Raw genomic sequence first — 20,750 nt, 5'->3', positions numbered from 1 at the left:
AAACCTTACAAGCCAGAAAAGAATAGAATCAAATATTTAAACTATTAAGTGAAAGGAACTACCAGCCTAGAATAATGTATCCAGCTAAGCTCTCCTTTAGATATGAAAGAGAAATTAAGACCTTTCCAGACATACAAAAATTTAGGGAATTCTCCACTATGAGGCTTGTACTACAGGAAACGCTGAAAGGGGTCAGCTCACCTAAAACAAAATGACAAAAAAAAAAAAATACATAATTAGGAGTAAAGTGGCTATCAGGCAAATAAGAGTGCAATCCTTACTAAGAACAGGGCATTATAAGCTTAAATAATAAGAAGAGAATTGCTATAGAAAGATAGTAATGAATGATCAGTATACATAGGGACAAATTAAGATAATAATGACTGAAAAGGGGACGATTCAAAGATCATATTCGCAAAGGGGAATGGACATAAGGCGCACGCAGAAGAAAATGAATGACCATATATACATAACTATTTTTTTCATATGCATAATTGTAACCACACACCAAAGATTCAGAACTGAAGTATATAACATAAAACGAGAAGGATGAGAGGGAAAACCCACAAAAGCCAACCCTCCCCCCCAAAAAAAAGAAAACAGAAACACAAGGACAAAGAAGCAATGGAAACAACAAACTACCAGAAAGCAAAAGATAAAATGGCTATAAGACAACCCATACTTCAATAATCACCTTAAATGTAAATGGATTGAACTCACCAATAAAAAGGTGCAGAGCTGCAGAATGGATCAACAAGCAAAATCCAACCTTATGCTGCCTCCAGGAGACATATCTCAGCTCCAAAGACAAATGTAGACTCAAAGTAAAAGGGTATAAAATGATATTTCAAGCAAATGGCATTCAGAGAAAAGTGGGAATGGTGGAGCTAATATCAGACAAAATAGACTTCAAAATAAAAAACAAAAAAGAAAAATACTGAGGAATACTTTATAATGATAAAGAGAAGAATGCATCAAGAAGACATAGCACTTACTAATATCTATGCTCCCAATCAGGAAACCCTGAAATATGTAAAGCAATTACTAAAGAACTAAAGGGAGAAACACGCCAAAACATTATTTTGGTAGGGGACCTAAATATCCCACTGTCGGATATGGACAGATCATCCAAACAAAAATCAATAAGGAAATAACATTCTTAAATGACACCTTAGATCAGCTGGACATAATTGACATATACGGAGCATTCCATCCCCAAACAGTTGCTTATACATTCTTCTCTAGTGCACATGGAACATTCTCAAGAATCGACTACATACTGGGACACAGAGATAGCCTCAATAAATATGAGGATTAAAATCATACGAACCATATTCTCTGATTATAATGCTTTGAAACTAGGGATCAACTGCAAAAAAAAATCAAGAAGAACCACAAATACATAGAGAGTAAACAACATGCTTCTGAAGAATAACTGGGTCAAGGAAGAAATAAAAAGAGAGATCAAGAGATACATAGAAACGAACGATAATGATAGTACAACATATCAAAACTTTTAGGACAAGGCAAAAGCAGTCATAAGAGGAAAGTTCATATCATTACAAGCCTATCTCCAAAAACAAGAACTAGCCCAAATAAACGACGTAATGCTTCAGAATCTTAACAAACTAGAAAAGGAAGAATAAATAAAGCCTAAAGTCAGCAGAAGGAAAGAAATAATCAAAATTAGAGCAGAAATAAATTGAATACGAAAAAACAATAGAAAAAATAAATGCAACAAAGAGCTAGTTCTTTGAGAAGGTAAATAAAATTGACAAAATCCTGTCTAGATTCACCAAAGGAAAAAGAGAAAGGACACAAATAAACAAAATCTGGGTGTAAGAAGGGAAATTACGATTGACATCACAGAAATACAAGATCATACAAGAATACTATGAAAAAGTATATAACACCAGATTTAATAACCTAAAGGATATGGACCAGTACTTAGAAAAATACAATCTTCCTAGATTGAATCAAGAAGATCTGGAAAATCTAAATAGACTGATCAGCAGTATGGAAATTGAAACGATCATCAAAAACCTACCAAAAAGTAAAAGTCCAGGATCAGATGGCTTCACCAGTGAATTCTATCAAACATTTAAAGAAGATTATAACTCTTCCAAAAACTCAAAGAGGAGGCGATACTTCTCAACTCATTTTATGAGGCCAATATTACACTGATACCAAAATCCGGTAAAGATAACACGCACACACACACACACACAAAATATAAACCAATACTTCTGATGAACACAGATGCAAAAATCCTTAGTATCTTATTTGATACTAGCAAACTGAATATAGCAACATACTAAAAAGATTAGAACATACTAAGATTACACGTCAAGTGGGCTTCATCTCAGAGGCACAGGGATGGTTCAACATTCGCGAATTGATTAATGTGATACACCACATAAACAAATTCAAAAATACGAATCATATGATCATATCAATATACGCAGAAAAAGACTTCAACAAGATACAGCATCCATTTATGATCAAAACACTTAACAAAATCAGTATAGAAGGAAAATATCTTAACATAATAAAGGCCATCTATGACAAACCCTCAGCCAACATTATACTTAATGGTGAAAAACTAAAAACCTTCCCTCTAAGATCAGGAACAAGGCAAGGCTGTCCACTATCGCCACTGTTATTCAGTATAACATTGGAGGTCCTAGTGAGTGCAATCAGACAAGAGAAAGATATAAAAGGCATCCAAATAGGAAATGAAGTCAAACTGTCAATATTTGTGGATGACATAATTCTCTATATAGAAAACCCTAAAGACTCCATAAGAATACTACTAGAAACAATAAGCAAATGAAGTGCCTAGATACAAAATCAAGTGTCAGAAAAAGAAGTGGAAAAAATAGTTCTCTTTGCAATTGCAACAAAAAGAATAAAATACCTAAGAATAAATTTAATGAAACATGTGAAGGACCTATATAATGAAAACTACAAGACTCCATTAAAAGAAATCAAAGAAGATACAAAGAAATGGAAAGATATTCCGTGTTCTTGGATTGGAAGAATCAACATAGTTAAAATGACCATATTACCTAAAACGTTATACAGATTTAATGCAATCCCCATCAAAATCCCATTGGCACTTTTTAAAGAAAGAGAACAAAAAATCATCAGATTTGTATGGGAGCATAAAAGACCCCGAACTGCCAAAGCCATCCTGAGAACAAAGAACAAGGCTGGAGGCATCATGCTGCTTGACTTCAAATTATACTACAAAGGGACAATAATCAAAATGGCATGGTATTGGCAGCAAAACAGACACACTGACCAGTGGAACAGAATTGAAAGTCCAGAAGTAAACCTACATTTATGTGGGCATATAATTTTTGACAAAAAAAGCCAAAAACATACAGTGGAGAAAGGAAAGCCTCTTCAATAAATGGTGCTGGGAAAACTGGAAAGCTACCTGCAAAAGAATGGAACTAGACTGTTGTCTATCACCACACACCAAAAATAACTCAAAATGGATTAAGGGCCTGAATATAAGATCTGAAACAATAAAATGCATAGAAGAAAACATAGGAACGAAACTCAAGGACCTTGGACTTTAAACAGGATTTTATGAATTTGACCTCGAAGGCAAGGGAAGTAAAAGCAAAAATAAATGAATGGGACTACTTCAAACTAAAAAGCTTCTGCTAAGCAAAAGAAATTGTCAACAAGGTAAAGAGACAACCATCCGAATGGGAAAATATATTTGCAAGCAACACCTCCGATAAGGGCCTGATATCCAAAATATACAAAGAACTCATTCAACTCAATAACAACAACAACAAAAAACAAATGATCCAATGAAAAAATGGGCAGAGGCCCTGGACAGACACTTTTCCCTAGAGGACATACAAATGACCAACAAATATTTGAAAAGATACTCAACATCACTAGCTATTAGGGAAATGCTGATTAAAACCACAATGAGATATCATCTCACACCTGTTAGAATAATTATAATCAACAGGACAAGTAATAACTAATGTTGGAGAGGATACAGAGAAAAAGGAACCCTCATACACTGCTGATGGGACTGCAAATTGGTATAGTCACTATGGAAACAGTATGGAGGTTCCTCAAAAAACTAAGAATTGATCTATCATATGATCCAGCAATCCCTCTAGTGGCTATTTACCCCAAAGACTTGAAAACTCATCTGAAAAGATATTTGCGCACCAATGTTCATAGCAGCGCTATTAGCAGCGTTCATAGCAGCGTTCATAGCAGTAGCCAGGGCATGGAAGCAAACTAAGTGTCCTACGAAAGATGACTGGCTAAAGAAGCTGTGGTACATATATACAATGGAATATTACTCAGCCATAAGAAGAGATGAAATACTGCCATGTGTAACAACATGGATGGACCTTGAAATAATCATACTAAGCAAAATAAGCCAGACAGAAAAAGTCGAAAATCACATAATATTACTTATATGTGGGATATAAACCTAAAAGCAACAAATGAACAGGACAAACAAACAGACTCATGGACATGGACTATAGACTAGTGGTTACCAGAGGTTACGGTGTGGGGGGTAAAAGGGGGAGGTAGACGGGGTAAAAAGGGTCAAATACAGAGGAGTAAGGGAAGGGTGAAGTGGGTAAGGGGGACTAAATACATAGTAGCTGAAGGAAACTGGACTTTGGGTAGTAAACACACAATAGAATATATAGATGTCAAATTATAATGTATACCTGAAAATTATGTAATCGTATTAACCAATGTTACCCCAATAAACTTAATAATTTTTTTGTTTAAAGAAAGAATACACTCTGGCTGGATGTGTTAGTATGACTGAAATATATAATAGAGATTTGAAAAAAATAGTTCAAAATTCAGGCAATGTTAATTTATGCAAACTTAGTTTTCATTACTTTTTAATAATTCTGTGCTGGAGGAGGATGATGGGATGACTTAAATATCTCTGTCTATAATGATTTCATGGCCTATGTTTCTGACAATGTAATGGGTAAAAATTTAAGTAAAATTCTTAATAAATATTCATTAGTAAAACAAACAAACAAACAAACAACAACAACAAAAAACATAGTATCACCTCACTTTGACTCTAACTCCCAAGGACCTCATAGTCCATGGAATGCTGTTTTACAGGTTTTCGAGGGTGGTGGTCAGTCCCCAAATTCTAAAAGACAAATAAGTTCTTTAAATGATTCTATTAAAACCAATGCCCCCAAAATTAGGCTTGAAAAATAGGAGTAGGGAATCCCCAGCACTTCCCTGGGCTATGGACAGCACAGTTTGTTCTAAAGAAATTGCCTCAGGAATTTCTCCCTCTCTCTCTCTCCAATGACTGACCCACTTCCTTTTCTTCAAATATCATAGGTAAAGTCGTAACACCCCTAAAACCAGTGATGTGATATAAACATCTGGCAACATCTATTTGTATAAATCATTTTAAGTTGTCAACCATAACTTCAAATATAATACTTTCTTCAGTAACCGCCAATATTGTCAAATACAAAATCAAAACATGTTGTGAGATATAAAAATAAAGAAAAGTTCACTAAATACAAAAAAAATTAAAAAGTCATCGATGACTTTCATGCAAGTGGTAGAAATGGGAGCATAATTCTAAGAGACTTAGACACTAGGTATACATTCACTTTTTAAAAAATTTTATTCCTTAAAAAATTAGTATTTACAGAAATAAGTTATTGGAAATCTAATAACTACTTAGAATATGTTTTTTAATGAATTTGGGAATATAAGAACACATCTAAAAGGGAGAATTTTTTATAATCTATATATATATGCCAGTCGTAAATTTAAAATATGTTGGTTCAGAAGACAGGACTTTACAACTTATAAGGATATATGCATTTTAGTTTTATACTCCAGACATACTTTATGATTCCTTAGGGTGCTGGGAAGTCAAACTTAATGTTAGGGATGAAGGAGAAAAAGAAACCAAAGAATGGAGTATTGTAAAGAGGGATGGTGATAGTGCATGCTGTGTTCTACAAGTGCTCAATCTGAAGTGTAATACACACCACACATATACACACATTTCTATCTGACTGGCTGTAGTCACATTCCTTGGCAACAAAAATACAGAGGTTAGGAGTTAAGATGAACTTGATCAAGAACTGTTGCTATTCAACAGCATCTTTGATGCCAGAACATGAATTACCAATCCCCTTACTATTTAAACTTCCTATCCTGTCTGCCCAAAACAAACACATAGGAAATGGAGATGATCACTGTGCAATCCAGCTGCTAGATGTGGTGGGTCTGCCTTTACCTTATCTGAGCATATGTAAGTCTTCTGGTTTTCACTCAAACATGCCCAGAGTATCCACATTCAGACTGTTTAAAGATTAGAAATGGGGGAATAACCTCTGGTTAAATATTTCTCAGGAGGACAGAGGTCAGTGTGAATAGTTGGGCCACTTTTCTTTGTTTTCTCCTAGAACTCGTGCTGGAGTCTACGCTGGTAATTTCTTATACCATAAAGTGGCGTTGCTTACTATTGCTAGGGTGGCTGATTCTCTGATTTCACTTGCTGCTCTGAGACTGTCAAGCTCAGAGAGGTCCAGCCAGACAGATTTTTCACATCATGTCCTACAATAAAACGAGAAGCAGCAGTAGCATGGGGTGAGGTGGGTGAAGGCTGGATACTAAAGAAGAAATTTTTCCAGGAGAGGCACAAATCCCCTTCAGAACTGTAGGAGGGTCTTGTTCTCCTACACACCAGAACCTCTCCAATAGTTAATAGTTAAGATGTGACAGGCAGTAGACTCATTCTCATATTCTAGATGGCATTATAGGAAACATAAATAAATATAAGGTATAGTTGGCATAGAAAAGGACAGAGAGAAATTGTACTACATAAGGAAGTGAAAAATATCAAGGTGATCCTTACAGATTTCAGGCAGAGAGACAGTTTTTGGAATTGTGATTTGATAGAATACACTGTGAGAGATGTTTCTATGCTATCTTCGTGTACAGTTTGCTCCTGCTGTCCTGTATGATAAGAGACCTTAAAATATTTAAACTCTCTCTTTCTGTATATATAATCTCCCACCAGATTATCCATTATTGTTTTCTATGAAAAAAATATTATATATAAAATATTTTACATATTTTTCTAGGCATTACTGCATTGTTGTTAAAACTTTTTATATAGTCCAAAAATTACTATCTGATTTTGGGTTTTTTTTTTTTTTTTGCTATTCAAGCGAGTAGCTTAAATATTACCTAAAACATAATCTTTCTTAGAGTATATTAAGGCCAACTGAATTTTCTCCAACACAGGGACCTTGATAAAAGCAGTGCTTGTTTTGGTTCGGTTTTGTTTTGTTTCATTAGAAATATAACTTTTTAAATTTATTTTTTATATAATTTTTATAAGTTGTGAGAACAGCTTGAGAAACTCTCTTACACTTTTTTACTAAGACAATTGTTTGCCTTTTGTCTAATTGCTCTATTCTCTCTCTCTCTCACGTGAATGTGCGTGTGTGTGTGTATGGATGTGTGTGTGTAGCCGCTGAGACCCAATTTACTTATCTGGAGTTTTGTCTTCTCAGAATTTTTACCTATAATTTCTCTCAGTTCTTATTATTCTCTCAGTTCTTCAATAGTTTAATCCAGTCTATTTAATTATTTTAAATTGGATGGTTGGTCAAATGATTTTGCTTATATTACTAGAAATAGGATTTTATGACTATGCTTTATTTTCTTTGGCATAATTAATAAAGCCACTTACAAATAGCTGTGTAATTAAGTAAATATAAGTAATACTACAATCAAAATGACACTTAAGAGGACAGTAGGACTGTAATATTAGTGGATAAGAATAATTATGTTAAGTTCAAACAAAGGGAAATTAATATCTAAAGAAGAAAGAAAAACATAACATATATAATAGAAGTGTTAAATGCTGAGACAACAGATTAACTCTCCATACTTAACTAATTTACCTAAAAAATAAGTTTATATTTTTCCTTTTCTAATCATATTTTATAACAGAATTTAATTATAGTGAGCTGCTTTCTTCATTCTACACCTAAAGGTTTGTTCTGAAAACCTATTAGAAAATTAGTCGTAAATGACCACCTTATTTAAAAATTAAGTTTATTCTCAATATACTGACTGATTATAAAATTAATTATTAATGTTCTTAATTGCTACAGCTGTATCAAGTTAATTTCTCTTACTATCAAAAGTAAGAAAAAAGGAAACATATTCTGGCTCAAGACATGTTGATCTAAAAATACATAGGACATGCAATTACATGGAAACTGTACATTGTCTCTATTCTCAACTGCTACTTAAAAGAATGGTTTTAAATTCACAAGTGTATTCAAATATTCATTTCAGACATTTCTTTAAAAGCCCTTTTGATCTTGGTACATGTAATAATTATTTTCATAAGGTAGAAAGTAATAATGATGACAACATGGCTGGAATCTAAAATCTAACAGCACTGCCAGCTTTTTATTTTTTTGCATAATGACTCACGATGTGACTCCTGGTTAATTCCTAAAGACATCAATAAATTAGAAGTACTTTCTAGTGTGAAAGGAGAGCTTAGTTACACACAGTTCATTAATGCCACTAATGTGGTTACTTTTTCCACCGAATGTTGAATCTTACATTAATTTGGTATAGTTTAAATGCTCCTGATGCGAATTAACTTTGTTAACCTCACATTTAATTTTTCTATAGCAATAGTTTTCCATTTAATGACATTGTGCTTGGATAAACACTGATATGTTCTCTAAGAGTCATTATGAGAACAGAATGGAATCATGTCTAGCAAGTCTCAGTATACTACATTTTCTACTTTGTCTTACAATCTCGTTTTGTTTAAGTCAGTGAGATCATATATTCCATATATTATAATAATCATTATTTGGCCCACTCTGGCTTTGAGTATGTAATTGGTGTAATCTACAGCTAATTTGTTTTCTTATTATTTCTGAATGAGATATTTGTTAATTAAATTCTAGTAACTTGCCTTCTCAGTACCCCTTCTCAGCTCTCTAGTCCTATCAAGGTATCAAGTGTCAGTGATAAAGCTGATTATACCACCAGATCTAGAGGTAGGTGAAGCCAATCACTTCATGTTTCTCTTTTGTCACATCTTTTGGTTCACTGGTGGGTATGTGAAATAAATTAATCAAGATTTGTTCTGTGTATACTAGGACAAAGATATTCTCAATCTCTCAAGCGTGAATATTGAAGTATGTACTTTTGTGAGCCATTAACAGAAATAGGGTATAACAGTAATTAATATGTGGAGATTAGAAAAGGAAAATACAAAACATGTTCTCTCTTACCACTATTGATTTAATAATCAAAAGTCGCCTGCTGTCAGACTTTACCTCTCTAGTTTTCAATTGCATAAACCAAGACAACCATATTTTTTATTATGTTTTATGTAAAAGTACATAAAACATAAATGTGTAGCACAATAAGTTATCACCTACAGAAACACTATCCAGTCAGGAAACACCCTCAAAGCTCATTGATGTCCACTGTCAGTCATTATCCTTTACTTTCTATACCGTGACAAACAACATGCTGGATTTTCACATGAGTGATTGATTTTGCCTATTTCTGAACTGTAAATGTTTAAACTCATATACTCCACATTCATGTTTAGTTTCTTTCTGTTAAAATTATACTATAAGTGTCATCCATAAGTAGCAGTAACCCATTCATTTTCATTGCCGTATTCAATTTCTGACTGTAATGGACCAATGTATATCCATTCATCCCACTATCCATCTGTTGATGGAGATTATATATATATATATATATATATATATATATATATATATATATATATATATATATATATAGAGAGAGAGAGAGAGAGAGAGAGAGAGAGAGAGAGAGAGAGAGAGATGCCACAAATGTATTATCTCTCTGTGGTTTTGTGTTTACTTTTTTATTGTTTTCCTATGAAAAACTGTGTTCATAATTTTTAAGGAATCTAATTTATCATTTTTTAGTGGTTGGTCTTTTTGGGTCTTGTTATTAAGTAATCTTTCTCTACTCTGAGGTCATGAAGATAATCTACAAAATCATTTCCAAATGGTGTACTGTTTCACTTTTCTTATTCGGTTCTCAGCCTCGCTAAAATTAATTTTTTGCATATGGTGTAATCTAGGAGTCAATATTGTTTTTGTTTGTTTGTTTGTTTGTTTTTACCCCTATGAATATCCAAATGATATAGCAATATTCACTACAAAGTTAATTCTTTTTGCTTCGCTGTTCACTTCTGTTATATAGCCAAGGTCTTCACATGCGTAGGTTGGTTTGCACTCTATTTTATTCCATCCTTCTCTTTGTCTCTTTTGGAGCCAACATTATATTAGCTTTAATTAATTTTAACAACCATAACTTAACAGTAAATTCCAATATCCAGTAGTGTAAACTTCTCATTTTTCTTCTTCAAGAGTACCACCAATATTAATAAACTCGCATATTTCAACAAAATATTGCTGGGTTTCTTCCCATTCCACTATTTTATTGATCAAGTATCAGAATCTCCTGCAATTTGCTGTTTAGGTAGAGCAGACACTCCTATTCAATCTCAGCACAGTGGCATCTCTGCATAAGCATATGTCACTTATAATGAGTCTGGGTCAGTCATCTCTTTTTCCTAAGCTTCCAAATTATTGCTAGAGTAACCCTGAATTTATAATAAAAAAAAATCTATATTGTGTTAATAATTGATTTCTCTTAACTGATTTTATATTGAGAAATAAATGTTGCCTTCTCAGAATGTGGCATACCTGATAAACACATACCAACGTACAGAGTTAACACTTTTAAGCAACTGGCCATGCAGGAACATGTAACTATTTCTTGTCAGAAAGATGTGAAAAGAATGTTTCTGTGTCCTCTTCAGGCTAAGGTCCTTAAGAAGAGCGTCTCTTTTCCTTGCACTTTCTTTTTTTTCCTCCAGTGGCTGGATGCAGGTGACAACTGGACCAAGAGAATTCTGGAGCTACTAATTGTCAAGGAGGCATCGTACACACAGGAACACCTATCAAGAGCCAAATGCCAGATAACTGAATTGTATCACCTGTGAAATTTATTTTACTGTTTCATTCCCTGACTTCTTGAACTAAAGGTTTTGCTGACTAATTTTTAGCCTTTCTTTTTCTTTTGTTAATACAAGCAGGTATTAGATTATTTTGCTGGGTTTCATAAGTCGTAATATGTAATATTTTCGTGATTGTTTAGTTTTAAATATTTTTTAATTTGCATCATGATTTTCTATTTGACTTGTGGGTTAAAAAAAGGATAATAAATATTGTACACACATTTCTTATTACATTTTTACACATAGACCTTAATTGCATTATGGTAAGAAACAGTTTCTATAACGTATAAATCCTAAATGTTGCTCAGATAATTTTTACAAATGTTCCATATGTTCTTCTGTAATTGTTGATTTTACATATTATTTAACAAATTAGAGTTTTATATTTACTAAGAAATTAAAATTTTGAATTCCATTCATAAATTTGCTATATACTTCTGCTGCTTTTCTTTTTATTAGGTTGACTTGATTACTGAGAGATATAATAAGTATCTCATTTTGATGATGGATTTGTCTATGACTTCATGTATTAAATAAGACTATGCTTTTATTTTTCTCTCAAGTATACAATACTTTGTCATTACTATAGTTACCATCTATACATTAGTTTTCTAGAACTTATTCATTTTATAACTGAAAGTTTGTACACTTTGACCAGTATCTCCCCATTCCCCTCATCTCTCAGCCCCTGGCAACCACCATTCTACTCTGTTCCTCTACGTTAATCTTTTATATAGATTTCACATATAAGTGGCATCATGAAATATTCATCTTTCTCTGTCTGGCTTATTTCACGTAGCAGAATGTCCTCCAGGGTCATCCACACTGTTGCAACTGGCAAGAGATCCTTCTTTTTTAAGGAATAAATTCTGGGGATCTACTCTACAGCATGGTGACTATAGTTAATAATATTGTATTGTATCCTTGAAATTTGCTAAATGAGTAGACCACAAGTGTTCTCACCACAAACACAATAACAAACCTATGTGATTACCACAATTAATTATTTCATTGTGGTAATTATTTCCCAATGTAGCTGTATATTAAATCATCACATTATATACTTTAAAACAAAACCAAAAAAACAAAAACAAAAAAAAACCCAAAAAGACTATGCTTTTAATTACAATTTTTTCCTTATGAACTGAATTACTATTCATCCACAAACTATTTAGGTTATTTTGTATGTCTATGTCTAGTTATTCTATTTTATTTTTTTGAGAGCTGATTTGAAAATGATATCTTCCAAAACTGGTTTGCATTTGCTATTATTGAGAATTTAGTATCAACAGTGTGGGGTTATATTAAAAAATATGTACTTGGATTTTTTTTTTTTTTGAACAACATAAATTATATGAATTTAGTGTAACAACACAGGGTATAATTAGTGTTAAAGATTTCTTATGAGATATTTTTAATATTTCTTTCTTTTTGTTTCATCACCAGTGCCAAAGATAGAATATGGGGATCTAATAATAGCTGGGGAGTGGAGACAAAGGGTTTGCCTAAGAATTACTTCACATTTATTGAAGAAGCAGTCTTTGAAGTCCCAGAGTTTCAGAATTTCCTGTTAGATTTCCCAACCAGTGACTGGATCCTGGACTTTGTCTGCTAGCCCCTGAGGTATTGAGAAAAACTACTCTAGTCACCAAATTTGACAAATGCCCTCAAGGTGAATGTTGGTTTCACAGCTTATCATGTGAAGAAAGTTCACAGATGCATTTAAAAATTCTTAATATTTCATTTGGCATTTATATTTGTTTTCAACAGCAATTTGAACTATAGTGCTTACATAGGGATATTATGTCTAATATGTCAGATTTTTGTGTAGACTATACCATATCTTTTATCTGTTTCATCTACAACAGTGTCTAATGCCAAAAAAGTACTTAAATTTTTGCTAATATTTTAGTGGTTTGTAACACACCTTAATTTTACTGTGTAATGACCATGTATATAAGCAGCATGCTAGTATCTGGAATATGACATAACTGTCTCTGTGGAAATGTCAACCTGGGGAGAAAAACCCACCTATGTGCAGGCAAATGTAATAAAAGAAATATTGGTTCATATCTATTTTAGATAGTGATTTAGTTAATGCACTAACAGTTTTTAAAATTCTGCCTTCTTTAAGGAAATATTTTAATGTAATCTATTAATGCATAAAGTACGAGACAAAAATGCATAAAGTAAACATAGTAGGAATTCTGGTAAACTATCTTTCAAATCTTTATTATGGTCGATGTGGTTCTATGTGCCCTGGCCATCTTTGAAACTATATCCCCTGACCGCTCCACAGGCTTCCTCCTTACTTATTCTCCTATGGGTCCTGGCACCAGTTGCTCTTCTCTAACATAAAGACTGCACGTAGTGTATCCACTACCTGGGACCCTTCCACCCAAGTCTTCACATGACCCATATATTTTCTACTCAGACATCATGTCCCCAGAGAGGTCTTTTCAGACCATTCACATTGAAACAGGTCTCTTTCTCCATTATCATTTATTGTCCTAGCCTAAATAGTACTTAGGTATGCCTAGAATTATAAATTTTTCATTGCTTAGTTATTGTATATCTCAAGAGACTGTTTAATTTTTTTCACTCTAATATCATAAATTAGTGATGAACACAAAGTTGCTCAATAAATACTTATTGCAAAGTGAATGTTGAATGCAACACTGCACCGTTACACATGTTCACAAAAATTGAGCATCTTCTTGACGATCTAACATAAAGAATAGAAAAGCACATATAAAATGAAAATTTTTTCATATGGTAAAGGGGAAAAGCTTAAATAAATATTGTGAACATCAAAATAAGAGAAGATAATGTATACATGCCAAAATCAAAACAAGATATTCCCACGTGCTCAAAAACAAATGCTTTCCAGTTCATGATAAGAGTGTATGGTTGCAAGGACCAAGTGGAAGAATTTGCAAAGGGCCTCATCTCCATTGCCCAGTTTAAAAGAAAACACATGATAATAAAGGAGTTGATGGCTAAGTGACAACAGACAGATTTATCATGGAATAGAGGCAGTTGCTGGAAATGGGGAGGAGATACTGGGTCAAACAACTTCTGACGAATCATAGTCTTTTTTTTCTCCCTCTCTGATTCCATTTTCTGAACAGTGATGTTGAAATAATGAGATAGTCATCAATCAAATGAAAAAGAGAAGCTTGGGTAGAAAAAAGCATACTGTAATCCATTAAATAAATTATAATTTTTCTTCACAGTTACCTGTTTTCATACTATAGTGACTATCCTATCTCCAAAATTTGGGATTGAAAATGCAGAAGGCCCTCATCAAGGCACAGGACAAAATTCTACCTCAAGTACAGGAATTTCAAACAATCATCACAGAATGAATAAATGAAGCTAATGGACTAAGGTTCTTCAGAGTTCCTTTACCACCCATATGAAACAATTGACTTTAAATACTAAGGGTTAAACCTATATGAAACAAGGAAAGGAAAAATAAAATAAGATATATCTGACTTATTTGGGGTAAAGAGCAGGCCTGGGAGAAATTAGTGCTAGTCATAAGATCAGAGCAAACATTTTACAAGATTGAAAGTTATATTGCTCACAAAGATATATTAAAATATGATTTGGTCTACTTTAGGTGCTGAATGAGATAGTAAAAACTTATTTCTCCCTGTTTCCTTCAACGCAAAGACAACTAAATACTTTGGAAAGTATTCGACTGACAATTATAAAAGGACTCTGAAAGCTGGCAGACTGGATTGGAACTTAGAACATGAGAAACGACAGTGTGGTGAGTTCCTTGGGTTTTCTTTTATCTTTGAATATCTCTAGACTGGATGATGGAGGGGCCTGCAACATCAAACCACCAAAAGGAATACCAAAACAAACAACAACAGTAAAATGAGCAAACAAATAAGAATAGCTAGCCTGTCCTTAATAGTTAAGGGACTTGGAAAGCAGAAGCTTAACAGAGACCAAGTAGGGACCCCCAACTCTGACTAACCTGGCTGCTGCTGATGATCTGATACACTGGTAGCAGTGGTAATAACAAAGACTGAATCCATTCCAGCCCTGCTCAAAATTCAGGGCACTACTGGGCAATATGACCTGCCAGCACCAGTCACAGCGAAGTTCTGGCTATCCCAGGCCATGCTTCATAACCCAGACCCAGTGGGTAGATCAACCTCTCTGTAGCTGCCTAGCAGGCTGTCCCAGTTCGGACTCAACAAATGAAGTACCAGCAGGCACCCCAATCTGTCGACAGTGCGAGCAGCAGCATAGCTCTACATCTCTCTGCCCTCTACACAGTGGCAGAAGTACATGCAGGCCCAGTGGCTTTGCCCACCTCCCTCTGAAGTTTGCCTAGTGACAGTAGGACACTCATGGGAGTTCCTTCTGTCTTTGCAGATGGCATCAGCAGAAATTGAGCAGGAGTCTCTGGAGCAGCAGACGTATGAACCAGAGCAGAACAGCACTACTGCCAGGGGAGAAAAACTAAGCAGTCAGTAGAACTATAGCCCACAAAACTGGCCAGAACATACATGCTGAGCCTAAAGAGGGAAACTGCCTGCTAAAGTAGAAGATTCAGATAGGATCAAGATTCTCTCAAAAGAATAAAAAATATCCAAGGTACAATTGAAAATCACTTGTCATGGAAGAGCCAGGAAAACCTTGATTTGAATGAGAAAGTCAATAAATTGACACCAAAACTGAGAAAAATATGAGTGTTATTTGATAAAGAATATTAGTCACCATAAAAATGCTTCAGAAATTAATTTATTTCATGTTTTCTTGAACCTAATAACAAAAAAAGAGAAAACTGCACCAAAGAAAAAGAAGTTAGAAAAAAGAAACAAAGGAGCTTCCACTTCCAGGAAAACAGAGTATTTGTGTTTTTTTATTTCTCCCCAAAGTATAATAACAAATTGTGCACATTCTATATAAAGCTAACATAAGAGAACTCTGGAAATCGGAGAGAAGGTGGACCACCTAGGGCTTATATGACCTGAAAAACAACCTGGTAGTCACTCCCAAAGTTTTCTTATTGCCTCCTATATCTTAGGATGGGTGTAGAAGATCCAGCAACCTAGTAATGCTAATAGGTACAGACAGCAAAAGTCTCAACAGAATCATGTCCTTTGCAGTGGAAACAAACAAAAACAAAAAAATAGGAGAGTCACAGAATAAAACTACAGCACCACCTCCATCCATGACCACAATGGCTGAGTGGTAAGTTTAAACTTCCACCCTTACAAAGATGCAGTGAGGTTCCTGAACCCACTGGAACCATGTCAGAAGAAAGCAAGTTAAAACAAAAATTTTAACTTTCAGAATCTTACCACATAACACCCAAAATGTCCAGGTTTCTTTTCTTTTTCTTTTCTTAATGCCAGTTTTGTTTTGTTTTGTTTTGTTTTTAATATATTATATATACATAATTTTTTTAACATTTTATTTTTTTTTTAATTTTCTTATTTTCCCCCTCCCCCCATCCCTTCTGATAACAACTAGTTCATTGTCCATGTCCATGAGTCTCTCTCTGTTTGTCCTCTTCATTTGTTGCTTTTAGGTTTATATTCCACATATGCGATATCATGTGATTTTCAACCTTTTCTGTCTGGCTTATTTAGTTTAGTATGATTATTTCAAGGTCCATCCATGTTGTTGCAGTATTTCATCTCTTCTTATGGCTGAGTAATATTCCATTGTATGTATGTACCACAGCTTCTTTAGCCAATCATCTATCATAGGACAATTCAGTCGCTTCCATGTCCTGGCCACTGTGAATAATGCTGCTATGGATATCGGTGTGCAAATATCTTTTCAGATATGAGTTTTCAAGTCTTTGGAGTGAATAGCCAGTAGAGGGATTGCTGGATCATATGATAGAACGATTATTAGTTTTTTGAGGAATTTCCATACTGCTTTTCATAGTGGCTATACCAATTTGCAGTCCCATTAGCAGTGTATGAGGGTTCCTATTTCTCCACATCCTGTCCAATATTTGTTATTACTTGTCCTGTTGATTATAGCCATTGTAACAGGTGCGAGATTGTATCTCATTGTGGTTTTGATTTTCATTTCTCTAATAGCTAGTGATGTTGAGCACCTTTTCAAATATTTGTTGGCCATTTGTATGTCCTCTAAGAAGAAGGGTTTGTTCAGGTTCTCTGCCCATTTTTTGATTGGATTGTTTGTTTGTTTGTTTGTTTGTTGTTATCGAGTCATATGAGTTCAGGTTTCAACCTAAAATCACTCAGCCTACCAAGAACCAGGAAATTCTCAAACTGAATAAAAAGACCATTAAGAGATGTCAACAGAATGATCGCAGAAAAGTTAGAATTATCTGACACATAGTTTAGAGCTGGAATCATTAACCTGATTCAACAATCATGCCCAAACAAACACACAAACAAACAAATAAATAAAGACTTTAAGCAAAGAAATAGAAAATATACAGAAGAAATCGATGTAAAATTTATAACTGAAAGATACAATAACCAATATTTAAAACAAAACAAAACCTCGAAAATACATCTATACATTTTAAAAACAATAGTTACCTATATTAAATGTAAATATGGTATAAATACATATGTTTGTAGTCACTATAAATAAACAGTCCAGACTTGATAAATTCTGATCATTATTGCTATTTATGAAATGGAAATTTTCAAATATTGTATCTGATATAATTATTGTCTATAGAAGAAAACAGCTAGTTCGGCATCCTGACATTAAATCATATTGATCTCTGCCAATTTTATGAAAACTGTTTATTCCACAAAAATCTTCAAATTTCCCAGGAGAAGTTATGCCTGACAACTTGTAATGACATAAATTCCATTTAACTTGACCGGAATATTAAATTCAAAAAACAAAAGAGCTAATCTAATGTTTCAAGAAAAGCAAATGTCATGAAAGTGGATTAACAACTCTGATGACTGAAGTATTTTATTTATCAATTGGCAGAGAGAATTGAGTAGTCAATAGAATGCAGGTAATTTAAAGCTCAGTCAACACTAAGCCTGAGAGACCAATTTGAGGAGTAGCTGTGTTATTCAGTGTTAATGCTCATTCAGTCCTTGATTGCTCTGCTGATAATGTGGAGAAGTCACTAAACACTGTAATATGGTGGTTTATTATTTTTATGTTAAGAATTACCTAATGACTTGCCACAGAATTGGTTCAGTGACTTATTTCTTAGAGCTAAATTGTCAAAAATGAGTAACTGAGAGATGAATATTTAAGCCATGAAATTCAAATAAATCCTTTATATATAAAAAGTTATTTGGATTTATTTATGATATATTTGCATTAACTATTTGTCCCATTTATAGTGTTTTTTTTTTTTTCTTTCTCTTTCTGTGTCATTTTCTTAGGGCAGGAAAATTTTCCTAATTATTCCTTATTTATCTCTCCAAGTTTGGAATGTTTTTATATCTCAATCATTACCCTATAAATTTTAGTTTTCATTTTTAAACTATAAAAATATAAGATACACTGTGATTTTTTATCTCCTCTTAGATAATGCCATAAACAGAAGATGCTTTTTATAACATGTAGAAATCTGTATACCTAGATCGACAATTTTTCCATCAGATTCTTATATAAAGACTACTTTCATAATTTTATAAAGTTACTAATTATTTGGATTTATCTATGTGTTTTATATTTTCTTGATTCCCTGTTTTTCACACTTTCAAGACTTATTCCTTATGAAGTATATCTTTATAAAGCTCTCTAACGAAGTTCTGTCACTAGTAAATAATCTCAGGTATTAGTTATCTGAAATGGTTCTTAATGGCTCTGTATTTTCTGGGTGTGCAATTTTATTTTACAGTTAAATTTTGATACAAATAATACAAGCCACTGTATAAAATATTGTTTAAATTGAACTAATTAAAACTGAGAACTTTTATTTATAATAATACACCATAAATTTAAAAGGCAAATCAAAAACTTCAGAAGACATTTACAATATATTTAATCTTTGAAGCAGTGCTCACAGAAATCAACTTAATGGTAAGAAGAAAACAACTTAATGGTAAGAAGGGAAAAATACATCACCAGCTATTTCACAGAGGCGATAACATAAATGGCCATAATACATATGAAAACCTGTTCTACTTCTAAATAATCAATGATTTAGAAAATTAAATCATTCAGTATTTTAGAGCCACCATGTTGACAAAATATTAAAAAATTACCAATTATAGATTTTATTAGGTTGTTTAGCAAATGGTAATTCATAAACTGCAGATGGAGCATAAATAGATACAATTACATTGGGAAAACCATTTAATTTACTGGTATATGTAAGTCTGGTTATATATAAGGATCCAGCAAATCTATTCCAAAAATGCTTTCTAAAGATGTTCTTTAAAAGATGTGTACAAGGATATTCAAAGCAACAACTGAAGTAGCAATAATAAAAATTGCAATAGCAAAAGAAAAATTCAAATGTTTTTGGACAAAATTTAACTGTACACAGTGACATTAACTAAGATAAAAAAATAGTATTGAGAGTACAAATCAATTTGCTAATTAATTCATACAGAATATTTTCATTTAATTTAAAAAAATATAATATTGTACATATAATGTTTAGATATTCTTATACATGTGCTAAAACTGTAAAGCAAGGCAAATATGTGTTAAATATGTGTTAAATTCCAGGTAAATAAGTACATCTAGGTGAGAAGGAAGGTATGTAATTTGGCAGGGTTACACAGAAGACAGAAAATACAATTTTTTTATGTTTTATTAATGTGGGTGCATGGTACAACTTCATAATTCAACCACATATATTCGCTTCTGTAAGTTTGAAATACTGCATAATGTCAAAAGTATTTAAATATCTCTTTTATCCTAGTCCCAAAGTCATATAGTTCATCACTCTAGGCTATTCTTGTTAGTAGGCATGTTCTGTATCATTTAATTTATTTACTTTACTTATTTTATTTTTTAGGCTAGGCGACCTTTGGTTGACCTCACAGATTGCAAGGACCTTGTCAGTTTACAATCCACTATTTTTTATGTTTTACACCTACAGAACCTGGTCTTCCTAGGTGGTCTCCCATCCAAGTACTAACCAGGCCTGACCCTGCTTAGCTTCTGAGATCAGATGGGATCAGACTTGTTCAGGGTGGCATGGCCATAGGCATGTTCTGCATCATTTAAGAGATATCTTAGTTGTATATTAAAAGCTACTATTATAAAGAAAAAAAAAAAAACCTCTGCACTTTATCATCTAAATTTATAACCATGTAAAGGGTATAATTTTCTTATTTAAAATGTTGTATAAATATAATTATTGATAAGTTCTGAATTTCCTCACATAGATAATAGTATATTGAGTCCTTTATTTTACTATATACAGTTTATTTTACTTTTTAAACTTTTTTTCTATTGGTGAATAGTTAGCTTTTGTCCATATATATATGATTTTGCTTATGTTTATATACAGGGAACACTATGATGTTCTCTTTATTACATACATGATAGAATTTTATCACTTAAAATCAAAATGTGGGTTGAATAAGATCCTCAATCAATGCGTACATTGTCAGCACACAACAATTTTCAGCTCATCTATACAGACTGGTCATGGGTATATCACCATGGTACTTCCATATATACTTTGTGAGAAAAA

At 33.1% G+C, this 20,750-nt stretch overlaps 1 long non-coding RNA gene and 1 pseudogene across 2 annotated transcripts in view; both read right to left on the bottom strand.

Annotated features, from left to right (window-relative positions):
* The window catches only part of LOC111736645, a 611,781-nt gene that overhangs the window by 341,552 nt on the left and 249,479 nt on the right, over positions 1-20,750 (bottom strand). The window lies entirely within an intron of this gene.
* On the bottom strand, positions 20,142-20,260 carry LOC111736688 (annotated as a pseudogene).

This window comes from Pteropus vampyrus, unplaced genomic scaffold (assembly GCF_000151845.1).
Source record: "Pteropus vampyrus isolate Shadow unplaced genomic scaffold, Pvam_2.0 Scaffold21, whole genome shotgun sequence".
Lineage (NCBI taxonomy): Eukaryota > Metazoa > Chordata > Mammalia > Chiroptera > Pteropodidae > Pteropus > Pteropus vampyrus.
This window is presented reverse-complemented; position numbering and strand designations above follow the sequence as displayed.